The sequence below is a fragment of the Neophocaena asiaeorientalis genome, unplaced genomic scaffold (assembly GCF_003031525.2).
Source record: "Neophocaena asiaeorientalis asiaeorientalis breed wild unplaced genomic scaffold, Neophocaena_asiaeorientalis_V1.1 scaffold684, whole genome shotgun sequence".
NCBI lineage: Eukaryota > Metazoa > Chordata > Mammalia > Artiodactyla > Phocoenidae > Neophocaena > Neophocaena asiaeorientalis.
This window is the reverse complement of record NW_020174048.1, coordinates 5,752,081-5,768,445: the sequence shown is the minus strand read 5'-3', so window position 1 is coordinate 5,768,445 and position 16,365 is coordinate 5,752,081.

Genomic DNA, 16,365 nt, shown 5'->3' with positions numbered 1-16,365 from the left:
CTTTTAAAATACTTAGGAGTGTTTGTGTCAAATTTCTATTGCTTGGAGGAGCACATGTGAAAATATCTCTGTAGAATTACAGAAGAGAGTTTTGTGGAGGCAATGACCGATTCTCTCTCAAGCCAATAGTAAAGCAAACCTAAATAGATCAGTCAGTTTATGTGACTTGTATTCAAACTTGAATTGTATTCAAGTTTTCACATACCTATAAAAGCACCTTCTGCATTTTGGTTTGCCTTTTTTCCATACACATTTCTTAATTCTCACAACTGTACCATTAATCTCATGTAAATTTACAGATTCTCTCCGTGCAAATATGGTCTCCCCTCTTATGAACTTTTCTAAAACTTTTTGGTCTTGCTGTAATTGTTCTCCTCAATGATATTTAATGATATATACATCTCAGTTTTTGAAATGCCTTTTAAAATTCTGTCAGACCATACTAAAAAGCAATTTATTGTAACAAGTTAATTCCCTAAAAATTACTTTGTTAGTTATATTCAATATGTGTGGCAAAACACCATGGTTAATACATGGATATCTAAGTTGTAGTCATATACGTAAACATTAACATATATATTTATTGATTTAAACCATATAACCCTCTATCCTCTACATTTGCCTAAAAAAGTATATTTTATTAGCTGAAAATCCTATGGGCATTGCTAATTTTATACTAAATTCTTGGTCATAAATAATGAAGTATATACTATATTCTATTAGCTACTTAATAATAATGTTGGGCTTATTATTATCTTTATTATCTTTAAATTTTATTTTTAGCTATTAGCACAAGAAATTGATATTTCCCAATTCATGGCACACTAGTATCAGTTTAGGTGAGGATCGTTTGATTTTTTTTTTAATTTACTGATTATTTTTCATCTGACATCTTTAATCATATTCTCAGTCTCACTGCCACATACATTTTAGTGTATTTAATAAATTCGCTTGCAACACAACATTTATGTATTTATTTAGTTATATGCCTTATTTGTTAATAGATTTATATTCTGTGTATTGAAGTTTCAAATGTACTTAAAATTTTTTGCTATACAGCTCAATATATTTATTTCTGTCATGTCCATCTTTTATATTTGAGATCACTTTGGGTTTATATATGGCAATATAATTTTATTACTTCTGTTAATGCATATTATTCCATTTTGAGCTTATGATACCTTTTATTAATACAGTCCTCTTATGCAACTTAGATTGTCATTTGTTCTTCTTGGCCAACAAAATATGGCAATGAATGCTGTCCTTTATAAATCCTGTGGACCTCTGGAAAATTCTCCAGGTGTTTACTAACAAGGAGGACTGCTGGACCATAGTGTATATATAATCTCATTAAGTCCTGCAAGTGTGCTCTCAGAATGGTGCCTTATATACTTTCACCAGTAGTACAAATGTTTTCTATAGTGTGAGATGAGATCCAATTTTTTTTCACTAAAAGATGAGCCAGTTTTCCCGCATCATTTACCAAATAACCTCTCCATTTACCCACTGATTGCTGAAACCACTTTTGTCAAACCAAATTACAACATATGGACGGATGTTTTAAGACTCACTATTCTTATTTATTCAACTCTGCACTTTCACCAGTTCTTCAGTATTTTAACTGCATTGTCTTTTTCAAATGTTTCATTTTGAACTAACTTTAGAATACAGGAAAATTTGCTAAAATAGAAAAAAACTGTTTCCTTATATCTTTCTCTCAACTTCTCCTGAAGTTAACATCTCACAAAATCATAGTACAATTATCAAAAACAGGAAATTAACATGGGCACAATATCGTTATCTAGACTAAAAAAACCTTACTTAAGTTTGTCCTACTTTCCCACCAATGTTCTTTTTAACATGTCTTATTTTTTAAAGATTATGTCCTCTCTTCTGCATTCTCTCTCAAAATCACTTCATCTCTTCATGCATATTTATCATTTCATATTAAATTTAGAGTTAGTTGGTTATAATTTCATCCCGGTTGAATTGATTGGAATTACAATAGCATCAGATAAACTTGGGGAAATTTGACATTTTTATGATAATGACTTGTCTCATGCATAAAAATAGTGTGGTTCTTCATTATGATCATTGACATTTTTTCTACAATAGATCTTATTGTTTTTCTCCGTAAATGTTCTATTTATCTGTTGTTGGATTTAATCCTATAGCATTTGTTTCTTTCTTGCTATTAGAAATTATATTTTACATTCTTTTTATGATTTTACTTCTATCCAGATTATGTCCACACAGACTTTAAAATTTTAACTTTTTACATGGTATCAAACATGTAACAACATCTCCCTTCTCAGGTCACACAGGCAACAAACATCTTCCCTTCTCAGGTCACAACCAGTGAGTGATCGTGGCCACGTCTTTGATCTTGATGTCTACATTTCTAAATAAGACACATCATTCCTGTTCTTCATTCCATAAGCTTAGGCACAAGTTATTTTCTAAAATAATGACTTACCTCCTTTTTCTCCAGTCCCACCACACTCTTAAATGTGAGTATGTGCGTAATTTGATAGCTACACTATTATGTCTGCTTTTCAGAGTTAAACTGTGTAGAAGACTAGGATTGCTTTACCTTTTCTGCATTTTTTTTTACATCAATGGAGTACTTTTTTCATTTCCTTACTTTTCTGTGTGTCTATTCATAATTCAGCCCAATTCTCCTCCTTTCGAGATGACCATTTGCATTAGGTAATAGATTTCTTTCATCTACCAGAAGGAATGTCTCCTGCAGTTGTTTGATGGGTTCTGATCTAAAGTGATTGCTCTGTTCGCCTGGCACACAGACAGCTCTCTTCCTGGCATCTCCTTTCACTGCCCTTTTGGGACTATACCACATGCATCCTGATTTTGCTGTCTTCTTTCTTGAAAGGCTCCCTCCTTTGAATGAAGCACATCTTTCAGTAGATTTATAAGAAAGGGAGACTGTGAGGTAACTATTTACAATTTTTGTAGGTCTGGAAATATCTTAATTCCACCAACACACTTGATTGATTCCTTAGCTGGGTATAGAATATTTTGGCTGGAAATTCTTTTCCTTAAGAACTTTTAATACATGGTTTCATTGTCTTCTAGCTTTCAGAGTTGCTGTTGAAAATCTGAAGCTATTTTGATTCCTGAGTCTTTTATGTAAACTTTTCCAAGAAAATTCTCTTTACAGAAATATTTGAGCAGGAGCCTGAATAGTGTGAAGGGATGAACTAGTTCTTGAGATACTGTGAGGGGTGGCTGTATTAGTTCCCTATGGCTCTGTAACTTATTACTGCAAACTTGATAACCTAGAACAACATAACTTTATTTTCTTACATCTCTGGAAAAGTCTGAAGTAAATCTTACAGGGCTAAAATCAAGGGCTGGTTCCCATCTGGAGGCTCCAGGGGAAAGTCCATTCCTTGTCTCTTTCAGTCTCTGGTGCCTGTCAGTGTTCTTTGGTTTGTAGCCACATCAATCCAATTTCTGCTTCTGTGGGCACATTGCCTTTGCTTCTTTTCTTTTTTTTTTTTGGAATCAGAGTATAATTGCTTTACAGTGTTGTGTTAGTTTCTGCTGTTAGTTTCTAGCCTCCCTCACCACCCCCCATCCCACCCCTTTAGTTCATCACAGAGCACCAAGCTGATCTTCTTGTGCTATGCAGCTGGCTCCCACTAGCTATCTATTCTACACATGCATGAGGAATTCTCTTCTGTAGTCAAGTCTCCCTCAGCCACCCTCTTAAAAGGACAGTTGTTATTGCATTGTATTACATTGGAACAACTTGGAAGATCCAAGATAATCTTACTATTTAAAACTTCTTTAGGGATCCCCTGGTGGCTCAGTGGTTGAGAGTCCGCCTGCCGATGCAGGGAACACGGGTTTGTGCCCTGGTCCGGGAAGATCCCACATCCCACATGCCGCGGAGCAGCTGGGCCCGTGAGCCATGGCCGCTGAGCCTGCACGTCCAGAGCCTGTGCTCCGCAACGGGAGAGACCACAACAGTAAGAGGCCCACGTACCGCAAACAAACAAAAAAAACTTCTTTAAAAAAAAAATCTATTAAGTCCCTTTTACCATGTAATATATCATATTCATAGTTTCTGGGGAATCAGATACTGAAATATTTAGGGGACAATTTTTCAACTTACCACAGTGGCCCATCAGAAAAGAGAGATAATCAAAGCAAAGATTTTTCTTTTTAACGCATTGAATTTGGCTAAAATTTAGCATGCTATGGAAGGGTAGAACATGAGAGTAGAGTAGGAGGTGAGCATTGACTTTGTGCATGGTGTTGAAATTCACTTAGGATTCACATAGAGTAAATGAATATTTTCCTTAAACTCAACGATAAAATAACTCTTCTTTTGGAAAGTACAGGTACTGGCTGGTTTAGGTCTCCATGTACTGCTCTTAACAGCCATTATCATAAGAAGTGGAGGACTTAAGGTTTTTAGGGAACAAACAATACTACTGATTACAATAACAATGAAAGCTAATACTTATGGTTTATTTCCTCCATGAAAAGCTATTCAGTGAGTATTTTACCTTTCATTCAGTTTTCACAACAATCTCATTATTATCCTCTCCATGCTCTAGATGATGTGTTATATAACTGGACCAGGGTTATATTCTGGTCTGCATTTAGAGTTGGAATTCAGACTCAATTTCTTCTGAAGCCAGTTGGAAAGATCCCCAAACATATCCTGAGGAAAAAAATATGGGAGAAAAATCTTTCCCCTTGTAGGTCCTTTACTGTAGTGCATGTCTCAGTAAGGAGAAAAGAATGTTTCTACCATGTTTCTACCATGTTTGATTCAAGAATGCAATGCAATTAATACAAAATAAATAGTATTTTTAAAAGAATAGAACATAATTAAAATATACTAATTATAAATTTCACAATACCCTAGTTTTCCCTAAGCATGTTTAATTGACAAATGTCAATGATTACCACTTGGAGTGATTTGATCTTCAAATATTGAGAATTTTTGCATGACTTAGGTCATAGTTTCCTAATTAGTGAGACTCCATATTTAAATTCCAAAGAATAGAGTAACTTCTGCGCTTTACAACCCTGGAAGGCTCTGCCAAAATACATTTTGGCTGTGAAATGCAGTTTTGTTTTATTTCCCTAGATGCAGGTCAGGAAAATACAAAAGCAATCCTCTTTACTTCATGATTCTATGCTTCCCAATAGAAAAGACATTAGGATTTAATTATTGTTCTTCAACTGTTCAAGGCAAGTTAATTAATTTGTGGAATTTAAAATGTTATAAATTCTGCAACAATACAAAGGCCTATAGCTTTGGTAAAGCTGAGAACATTGATAGGGTGTCGGTTTCCTAAGTTTAATTTTCTCTTTTACAATAAATTGATCCTCATTTAGTGGGCAGGGGAGTTTTTGCAGTGCTGTTCAAATAAATTCATCTGCTTTTGGTTTGGGGCCACTTTATTCTTTGCACTTATAATTTTCGTTAGTATGTAGCTCTGTGTCCAAATGGCTGGATCAAATCACTGAATGCTGACACAGAACCCTCCATGTATATATACCAATTTGGTTCATTGTCTCTCTTTTTACACACATCTGAATAATAGAGTATATTTCCCCTCCCCCATTTGGGTGTTAGTGGACTTGTGTCTTTATTCTTCTATTATCACCACTCCACACATTTTTCTTGATAGACTCTATCTTTGCCCCTGGCTTCAACTGTCACTTATATACTGACATTTGTTCTTAATCCACACTTCCTTTCTGAGATGCAGGGTAATAGACCCAACTTCCTCTTGGGCATCATTATTAGGTGGTCTCTTAGATATCTTAAGTTCAACATGCTCACAACCCAACAAACCATTCTTTCCAATCCTCACTCATAACCTGAACATTTTAATATATTTTTTCCAGTAAATGGCATGTCTGTGTACATGGGTATCTCAGCTTTTTATGGTTTGCCTAGCTGTCTTCTTTCTCAGGGATTCTCCATTTGGACTGCTCTTTAAAATCACCTAGGGAATTTTATGTAACATTATAGCTGAACCCCACAGCAAAGATTCTGATTTAATGCTTCCGGGTGAGGCTAGGGCATTCATGTTTCTTAAAAGCTGACCAGGTGATTAATTGCAGTCAGGGTTAGGAATCAGAGCTCCATCTCATCCAAACTTCATCAGTTTACCAAATCTGTAGGTCACTGGTTCACAACCTTGGCTAGACCCGGCAATTCTCTGGGGAACCTGGAAAATACACTGTTATCTGAATCTCACCCATTTCCCACCCAAGGCTAGGAACTAATCCCATTGACGCTAGCTCAGATATATGATCCCTGACAATCCTATTTTAACCCAGACTTGTTGCCTTGGTTCAACCATATAAATTCTCATACAGTTACTGTAAGTTATTTCCCTTCAATACCACCTCCTCTCTGCTGCTGAAGTGATGCTCCTAAAACACAAATTTGACTATGGTCCTCCTCTTTGTCCTAAAATTCTCTCTCAGAGAACCATTTGGCCTCTGTAGCATCCTGGAAATGTGTTTCTCATAAACCAGTTTTACCAACACGAAAACTGACTCTCATGGATTTTTTAATAACTTGCCCATGATCATAGAAACAAAGAGTGGTAGGGCTGGTACTTGGGCATGGGTATGAATGACTCTAAACCCCATATCTTTTCCATAGTTGATATTGCTAATTAAATGAAATAGTCCCGTAAATAAAATTTGAGTCTCCTGTGAAAAGGGCATTTTCAATAAAGTGAATGGCTGTTAATAATAGAGAAAAAAGAATAAGAGTGACAAAACAGCAACAACACACCAACTACAAATGACTTAACTGCATATTTCTGTACAATTTATATAAGTAATAAAACTATTAAGCATAAACTGTTAAAAATGGCTTATACCACCTGGACCATTGTTATTCCACAAGAATCATTGCAGTCACTTTAAGTGTTTCGGCTAGACCGATTTTGCAAACAGTTCTTAGTGGTTGAACTGAAACTGTTCAAAAAAAATATCTAGTCAATAAGATTAATCGTTTCACACTCTACCTGCACAAAAAAGCAGACAAAGAAGTCAAACATCTGTGACTCCAGATGATGAAAATTTAGAACCCTTCTCCTTTCTGGATTGTGTAATATTTAGAATCTCAAAGGACAGCAGTATTGCTCTAAAGATTGTCCTCATTATGCATATGTCAAGCTAATGTAATGCTTCTGAATACAGAGCTTGAAAACACTCTCTGAGAAAACAAAAGACTATAAGAACCTATATTGTATTTCATAAAATTAGGATAAAGGATCATCTCCGTCTATCTATTCATCTATTATCTATCTCTTTCTAATATAATATAATTTATTACATTTTCAAAGTATCACTGTGAAATAAATGTCACAGGATTTAAACTTTCATCCTTTTCAAACGAACAACAACAACAAAGAAAGAGAGCTGTAATTCTGAATGGCTGGTCTCCCCTGGTGGCGCAGTGGTTGAGAATCTGCCTGCTAATGCAAGGGATACGGGTTCGAGCCCTGGTCTGGGAGGATCCCGCATGCAGTGGAGCAACTAGGCCCGTGAGCCACAACTACTGAGTCCGCGCATCTGGAGCCTGTGCTCCGCAACAAGAGAGGCCACCATAGTGAGAGGCCCACGCACCGCGATGAAGAGTGGCCCCGGCTCGCCGCAACGAGAGAAAGCCTCACACAGAAACGAAGACCGAACACAGCCAAAATAAATAAATTAATAAACTCCTACCCGCAACATCTTCTATAAAAAAACAAACAAAAAAAAAAACAAAACAAGAGAGCTTATGTTTTCCTAGGAGAAGAAAGAAGATGGAGTTATAGGCATGCTTCAAAATTTATGGAGAGTGATAATCAAGGTGGAAACTAAAATTAAACTGGGTGCAAACATCACTGAATGGCTGGTGATCTGTAAGAAAACTTTGAAATATTTTATTGATTTTCATAATTTTCTTTTACTTCTCTTCTTCCTTCTCTATTATTTCCTTCTCAAAATTGCAAAGTAGACAAACTGTGTCCCTCTTACTTCTCTCTATGATACCTGAATTTCTTCCAACTTTCCTCTTCTTTGCCTTCTACCTAAAAGCCACATCCTTTATCCCACACCCCACTGGTTTAATGAGTTTCACACACCCAGACACACTGCCCTTCATTTAAACTGCCAAGTCCTCAAGTATTCCTTCTTTCCTCTCAATCAAAATTCTCATGTTTTGAGATTAATTATAATTTTTATTACATACAAACACACACACTCGAAAGACAATAGAGTTTTTTTGTATTTGTTTTTTTTTTTTTCGGTACGTGGGTCTCTCACTGTTGCAGCCTCTCCCGTTGCGGAGCACAGGCTCCGGACGCGCAGGCTCAGTGGCCATGGCTCACGGGCCCAGCCGCTCCGCGGCATGTGGGATCTTCCCAGATCGGGGCACGAACCCGTGTCCCCTGCTTCGGCAGGCGGACTCCCAACCACTGCACCACCAGGGAAGCCCAAGACAATAACAATAAGGTCAGAAGTATTTGCTGGGTTAGTCTACCTTCATTCCTTCTCCTCTCAACAACTTCAAATAATATGTTTGGAAATTTTGAAGCACAGTAAAAATATCTTCAAGAAAAATATCCAAATCTTTCACCTTTGCTCATTCAATTCAACACTTACTAGAGTGTCAGAATGTAACAGGGCAATCTGAGGACAGAAAGATGAACGTTAGGAATATTTCTTCTCTAAAATAATTCATGATTGTACAGAATCTAGAAGCAGACAAATCGTTCATGTCCGTCTTTGAACAGATAGTGTATTGTCTGCGTGAAATTGTGCATGCAATCACTTACCATCAGTAGGCAGAATGCTAAACTCTATACAAATAGATTTAGGAGGTTAGAGGGTGCTTATATCTCTTGGGAAGAATAGATTTTAGGAGAGTTAACTGCTGCTATTTTTTATAGATTTTATTTTTTAAAGCAGTTTGATGTTTATAGCAAAAGCTGAACAGAAAGGAGAGATTTCTCATATACCCGCCCACGACCTCAAGCATGTGTGGTCTCCCCCACTACCAACATCCGCCACCTGAATGGCACATTTTCTCTAACTGATGAATCTACATTGACACATCATTATCAGCGAAAATGCAGTTTACATTGAGGTTCAGTCTTGCTGTTAGTGTTGTACATGCTATGGGTTTTGACAAATGCCTAATGACAAGTATCCACTGTTATAGTATCATACAGAGTAGTTTCACTGCCCCTCCCCCAATTCTCTGTGCTCTGCTGATTCATTCCTCTCCTCCCTCCCCTCTAACCTCTTGAAATCATTGATTTTTACTATCTCTATTTTTTAACCTGTTCCATAATATCATACAGTTGGAATCACACAGTATATATAGCCTTTTCAGATTGGCTTTTTCACTTAGTAATAGGGATTTAAGGTTTCTCCCTGTCTTTTGATGGTTGGATAAACCTTTTCTTTTTAATATTGAATAATATTCCATTGTCTGGTTGCACCACAGTTTATTTATCCATTTATCTACTGAATGACATCTTGGTTGCTTTTAAGTTTTGGCAGTTATGAATAAAGCTGCTATATACATTGTGGGATCTTCCCGGACTGGGGCACGAACCCGTGTCCCCTACATTGGCAGGCAGACTCTCAACCTCTGCGCCACCAGGGAAGCTCCTTGTGCAGCTTTTTGAGTGGACATACATTTTTCAATTCATTTGGGTACCAAAGAGTATGATTGCTAAATGTTATAGTAAGGGTATGTTTAATTTTGTAAGAAATGGCCACATTATCTTCCGCAGTGGCTGTGCCATTCTGCGTTCCCACCAGCAGTGAAAGAGAGTTCCTGCTGCTTCACATCCTCACAAGGACTTGGTGTTAGCAGTTTTGATTTTGGCCATTCTAATAGGTGTGTAGTGGCAACTGATGTTATTTTGAAGTAAAATTATAGACATTTCATTCAGCAGCCATTTCTTGAATAACTACCATGTGCAAGAATATGTTGAGAGGTGTTTTGTTTGTTTGTTTGTTTTATAAATTTATTTATGTATTTTGGCTGCGTTGGGTCTTCATTGCTGCCCGTGGGTTTTCTCTAGCTGTGGCGAGTGGGGGCTACTCTTCATTGCGTTGCACAGGCTTCTCATTGTGGTGGCTTCTCTTGTTGTGGAGCATGGAATCTAGGCATGCACGCTTTAGTAGTTGGGGCACTCGGGCTCAGTAGTAGTGGCCCATGGGCTCAGTGGTTGTGGCTCGTGGGCTCAGTGGTTATGGCTCGTGGGCTCAGTGGTTGTGGTGCACTGCAAAGGGCTTTCCTACATGCCAGATCTGTTACTGCTCTACCCATGTCCTTCAGAATCCTTTATAGTTTGTGTGTACATCTTTCACCTCCAGTCTGTATATCTTTGTTGGAGTTAAGCTCTCAGATTTCTGAAGCCTACTTTGCCTTGGTGCATGGAAAGGCCAGGACTGCTGAGCATTCTACATTCTCCCCAGGGACACTTCTTTACCAGTGGCTGACAGTAGTAGGAGTGGAAGCTCTCTAGCCCCCTTGTGCTCAAGTGCAGACACTGCTCTGGAAAGTTATTCTGCAGGACTGAGAGAAAAATGCCCTCTGCTACTTTCACTGATTGATAAACTTTTTGTGTCCCTCTTCCCTTCTCCCTTGTCAGTTTTTCTTGGAACACTTCTGATTAAATCTTGTTCATGAAAATCTTTCTCTCAGAGTCTGTTTCTGGGAAACCCAATTTAAAAGGGTCGTGATAGATTGGATTGTATGGTTATGTGAATTACACCTTGAATTTCAACAAATCAGTCAGTAAAATTAACACTAATTCTTTTCTATTCAATTCATCAGCTTCAAATTGTCATCTAAATCTTCTGATCTCATAACATTATATAGATATTTGTGGACAGCTTAAAAATATCTTAGCGGGGTAAATAAAACTTTTGCATTTGCACGCTTAATTTTTTATTATATATTTAAAAATCTAATTGCTGTCAATGCTAGCCTTGCTTCTTTAGTCTACAGGAGCTTTTGAGCTAAGTAATCTTTAGGGAAACAAATACATAACTATCAATGTTTATAATTTGAAGAAAAGTTCAATCTATCCAAGTGGCCAAAATGTAGTTCACAAACCAGTAGTTTATGCAATAAAAGTTAATCATTAGTATGGAAAAGGAAATATTATACATTTATAGTGGAGCAAACTGGCAAACACTACTTTAATATGTGCTCAAGGTTAAAGAGGCCATAAGCCATGTTGATATTGTATACTCTGCTAAAATGTGATGAGAAAGGCACTTTACCTTTGTGGTATTCTTTTAAAAATATATAACTCCATCCACATTTCAGATACAAACTACTATGTTTAAAGTATATAAGCAACAAGGATATACTGTACAGTATGGGGAATTATAGCCATTCTCTTCTAATAACCTACAATGAAGTATAATCTGCAAAAATACTGAATCACTATGCTGTACACCTGAAACTAACAATATTGTAAATCAAATATACTTCAATAAAAATATAAAAAAAATAAATGTGGTCATAGCTTTTGACCCAGAAAAAAAAAATATATATATATATCCAGTAAAATCATAATAACTACAATTATCAACTTTCTCTTAGGCAAAAAGAAAAATGCAAATTGAAACACATTCTGCCAATTTCCTGACTAGTACCTTTCAGAACCTTGAGGTCATCAAAAACAAGGGAAATTTAAGAAACCTGTTCCAGACCAGAGGAGCCTATGGAGATGTGATAACTGAATGTCACGTGGGATCTTGCAATAGAAAATAGACATCAGCAGAAAAACGGGAGAAGTCTGAATAAAACCTAGCGTTCAGTTACTAGTATTTTACCAATGTTAGTTTCTTACTTTTGACAAATATATCGCAGTAATGTAAGATGATAATATTAGGAAGAATCGAATAAAATGTATCTGGGATTTCTATGGATTACCTTTGTCAATATCTATAAATCTAAAATTGATCCAAAACAAGAAAATTTTAAATGAGTCAGTAATACTACAGGTGCCCTGTAAAATGTCATTGCCAAGTTCTCCAACTGATCTTAAGGAGGAAAAAAAAATACAGGTTTATTTCATTAGGAATGTGTGATGGGGAGAGGGAAGGAGGTGTAGAGTTATGATAAATCTTAAATGAATTAAGCAGAACCTAGACTTTTGCTAATTTGTCTAAGTAAATGGTTGTAAGGGACACCGTATGAGGAGATATTGGAAATAAATTAAAATGGAGGACTACTGACTATGAGGGTTTGCTTATACTCATTTCTGGAAAAAAATTATGTCTACCTATATGCTTTAAGCAAGGTTAGAAATAAAACCCAGAGAGAACCTAGAATTTACATTGGATTTCAACAGCATAAATATTTTAATATAAGTGTTTTCCAAATACTGAATTTGTTATTTATCTGAGATTTAACTGGGCATCTTGTATTTTATCTGGCAAACTTGCATAGAGAGGACCTTCAGGGCCCATGGCGGACTGCCTGTGTCAATATAACCACAAGTAAAAGTAATATACATTCTACTGGGAGAGATAGCTATGTATTTAGGAACTTGAAAGCATGATACATGTGAAAGATTCCAAAGTAGGAATTTAAAATACTTTGAAATCTTTCAGAAATCTTTCAAATTTAATTAGAATTCAGGGAATTAAAGAGGCCCAATGGAAGAGATGGTATTTGTACTGGGTTTCTAAAGGAAAGTAGAAGGTATGAAAATTGAGAGATAGGTATTTCAAGATATTATCAACAGTATGAGAAAATTACACAAATTCACACAGAAAGTGTTCATGATTGCATAGCAGATGAAATTGTCTATTCTTGGGACTGGGGAAACTGCTTCTGGATAAAACAAACAAACAAAAGCCTTATCCTCTTAGAGCTTAAATTCAAATGGAGAGAAGGGAACCAAACCCCATCAAATAATTGATAAGGATTAAAAAAATGTAAAATAAGCGTTCTATAAAACACAGAGTTAAGGGAGATTCAGAATGATGGGAGAGGTGTTCAATTTTATATAAAATCATCACAGGTAAGGTACCATTTGAGCAGACATTTGAAGGAAAAGAAAGGAAATTATTCAGCTCTTTAGGGGAAGAATGTCTCAGGCAGAGGGGAAAGCAAGTCCAAGAGCTTGGAATCAGGAGCACGTGTGTGATTAAAAGAAAGCGACCAGTAGCGCTAGAGCAAAGATAGTAAACGAGGAGACAGGAGCTATGAGAAGAGTACATGAGTCCAATCATGTAAGTCTCTCTGGTCCATGATGAGTTGGAACGTTCTTGGAGTTCTCTGAGCAGAACTGACATTTGATTTGGTTTATAAAGGAATAAACAGCCCTTGCTTAGGTGTTTGACTCTACAGTGACAAAGGTGGAAACTGAACAGCCAAAGAGGAAGCCGTCCTGGTGTTTCCACTGAGATCAACCAATGAGGATGCTGTCAATGGTGTTTCCAATGAAGACAGCCAATGAGGAAGTTTTGTGGTGTTTCCACTGAGATCAAGCTGTAAGGAAGCTGTCATGATGCTTCCAATGAGAAGCAGTGGGCTCAGATTGCAGGATTTATAGCAAAGGTGGGGCACTTAGGATTTGTTCATGGATCAGAAGTGAAAGAAGCTGAGGACTCAGGATGACTTCAAATCATAAAGTCATAAATTAGCAAGAGATGTTGGAAAATAATAATTGATACTGTTAAGCAAATGAGTGATGAAATGAAGAGAGTGAAAAGAATAAATAAAGGTTGTTACTAAATAATGGATGACTTTTTAAATGTTGGATTGAGAAGATTGGGACTTGATTTTGTAGATCTTAGGGAATCACAAAAGGTTTTTTGAGCAGAGGAATATCATGGCTATATATGATGTATAATACATGATAATATACAATATAATGCAACACTTAATATAAATTGCCTCATCTTTGTTGGACTTGAAGTGGAAAAGTTTGATTTAATCATTCTTCTTGATTCATGGCATATTGATTTATACAAACCCCTCACTAATTTTATTTACCCCCCTATATAGCACACCCAGCCTACTTCCTTTCACCACAAAACTCTCAGAAGAAATTGTCTTACACTCTTAAAAAATTTGGAAGTCAAGGCTGCAACATTCTCCTTTTCCCTTTCTCTCTCCCTTCCTTCTCTCTTTCCTCTAGAGCATTCTGTATTATTAGTAAATGTATGCAGAACTGGTGTTCTCATACACTGACTGCAAGAATATTAAAAGGTATGATTTTTGGTGAAGCTAAACTGGCATGATTCACAAGAAATTAAAAATACGCATACTCTTTGAACTGCAAAGATTGATTTAGAAACACAACTTATAGAAATAAATACACAATTTTATATGAGTATATAAAATAGTAATTTTTACAGTATTAACCGTAATGACCAATAAAGTAAAATATTGTGGAGATGCTTGAAGCTGGAGAGTATTACTGGTTTTAGCTAAGAGTTAAACGAATGGGGTAAATAGTTATCTACCTAGAGAAAGAGAGAGAGAAAGAGACCTGAAAGTTATACCTAACATAGTGATAAAATAATTATCATATTTTGGTAAATATATATAATTTGAATGTGAGATTTTTTTCTTTATAAAACTTTGTTTCTTTAATAAAACAGCAAGCTGAATGAGAAACAAAGAAATAATGCAATTCAGAGGCTACTTTAATAGTGGATAACAGTAGAGACAAATATTCTAAGTAATCTGTTAAGGCAGAAAATAGAAATTTATCAATAATCAAAAACAATGCTACTCATGAAAAACACAGCAACTTGAAATATTTTTAATCATGTTCAAAGAAACAAATGTGATTTTTCAACATAAGTATTTAATTCCTTTGTGTATCAGAAGAAAGAAAAGTGGCCGATTCATTGGAAGAATGTTCCCTGTAATTTTTCTTTGTGGCAAACATTTTTAAGCATTGTGGGAGACTAGTGATATTAGCTCTAGATAATGGATTACTACAGTTAAAGCAAGTGAAGAAGATTTTGCCAAAGGCAAAATACAACATGTTCCCACAACAGTCATAGTTCCAACAGGGCCATTTGGGTGGAACTTCATGGTATTATGAGAGCTGTTTTTAATACAGTAACAAATACTAAGCACTTATAGAATGCTTACCCTTAATTAAAGTGAATTTCGCCTGAAGATAGATTATACTGTATTTGTTATTTCACTTGTCACAGTTAAATAGATACATAGCTTAAATATATGGTGATAAGCAATCACTTCTATTTCCTCATAAGGTACATGCTTTGGGGTTTTTTTATCAAATATATATAACAGCCATCCTATTGGGATATTTTGAGGATTTTTTATTCGGGAAAGTATAGTGATGACTGATAGTAAATTTAAATAAATAAGGAAACCAATCAACCAATCTACTGTTAAAACTACATTGCTTTTTAAAAATCCAGCATGAGTATCCATCTGAAATTTTCACATCATCAAAGACCTAGTTTGTCACACTTCATAAAGCCAAAGAACAAATGCTCTCCCTTTAAACAATCTTTTACTTTATTTTCAGTAACTGATTTTTCCTCTCACATTCACTTTACTCTTGAGAGAAAAGAAGATTAGAGAAGAGTTTGCTTGCTTTCAACACCTTGTAATGGTACTGGTTAATATCATTTTGTGTTTTTAGCTACCATTTTTTGTTTACTTCTTTGGGGAAATAATCTTAGGGAAGCAGTAAGTGTATGGAGAATTGGTGTTCTCCAATTATAGAATAGATAATAGAATATTAGATTTATTTATTTATTCTAATATTTAGAATATTAGAAATCTAATATTCTAATAATAGGATATTATTAGAATATATATAGAATATATATTCTAACAATAGAATATTAGATTTCATTCTAATATTCAAAGTTTGTGTTATTTAAAAGTGTTCATGTAAAGAATATGAACCAAATATGAACATAGAATAAAGAGGAATTGTATGTATTTTACAAAAACAAGGCTTAAATGCAAAATATCTAAATTATTTGAAAAACAGTACGATGCTGGGAAGTAGAATTCTGTGGACCTTTTGTTCTCCAACAAGGGACTGGTTAAGCTACTTCTTGGGTTTTGTGTTAATGAATCAGCTATGGTGACCTTTGTTCCCAGGTAGGATACTAGCTAAATGGTTCCATGGAACATATTCTACTACTGATCCGTCTTGCCTGTTGCTTCCAGACTAAAGAATTTAGTAAGAAATTTAATTAGTAAGCACAAATTAGTTTTGTGTGTTATACTTAATTTTTACTAGTCTATAAATGTATTCACGTCCTGCCAAATTAACTGCTCTATACTGATGGCATATTGTTAAACACTGTTATAAATTTTACTTTAAAAAG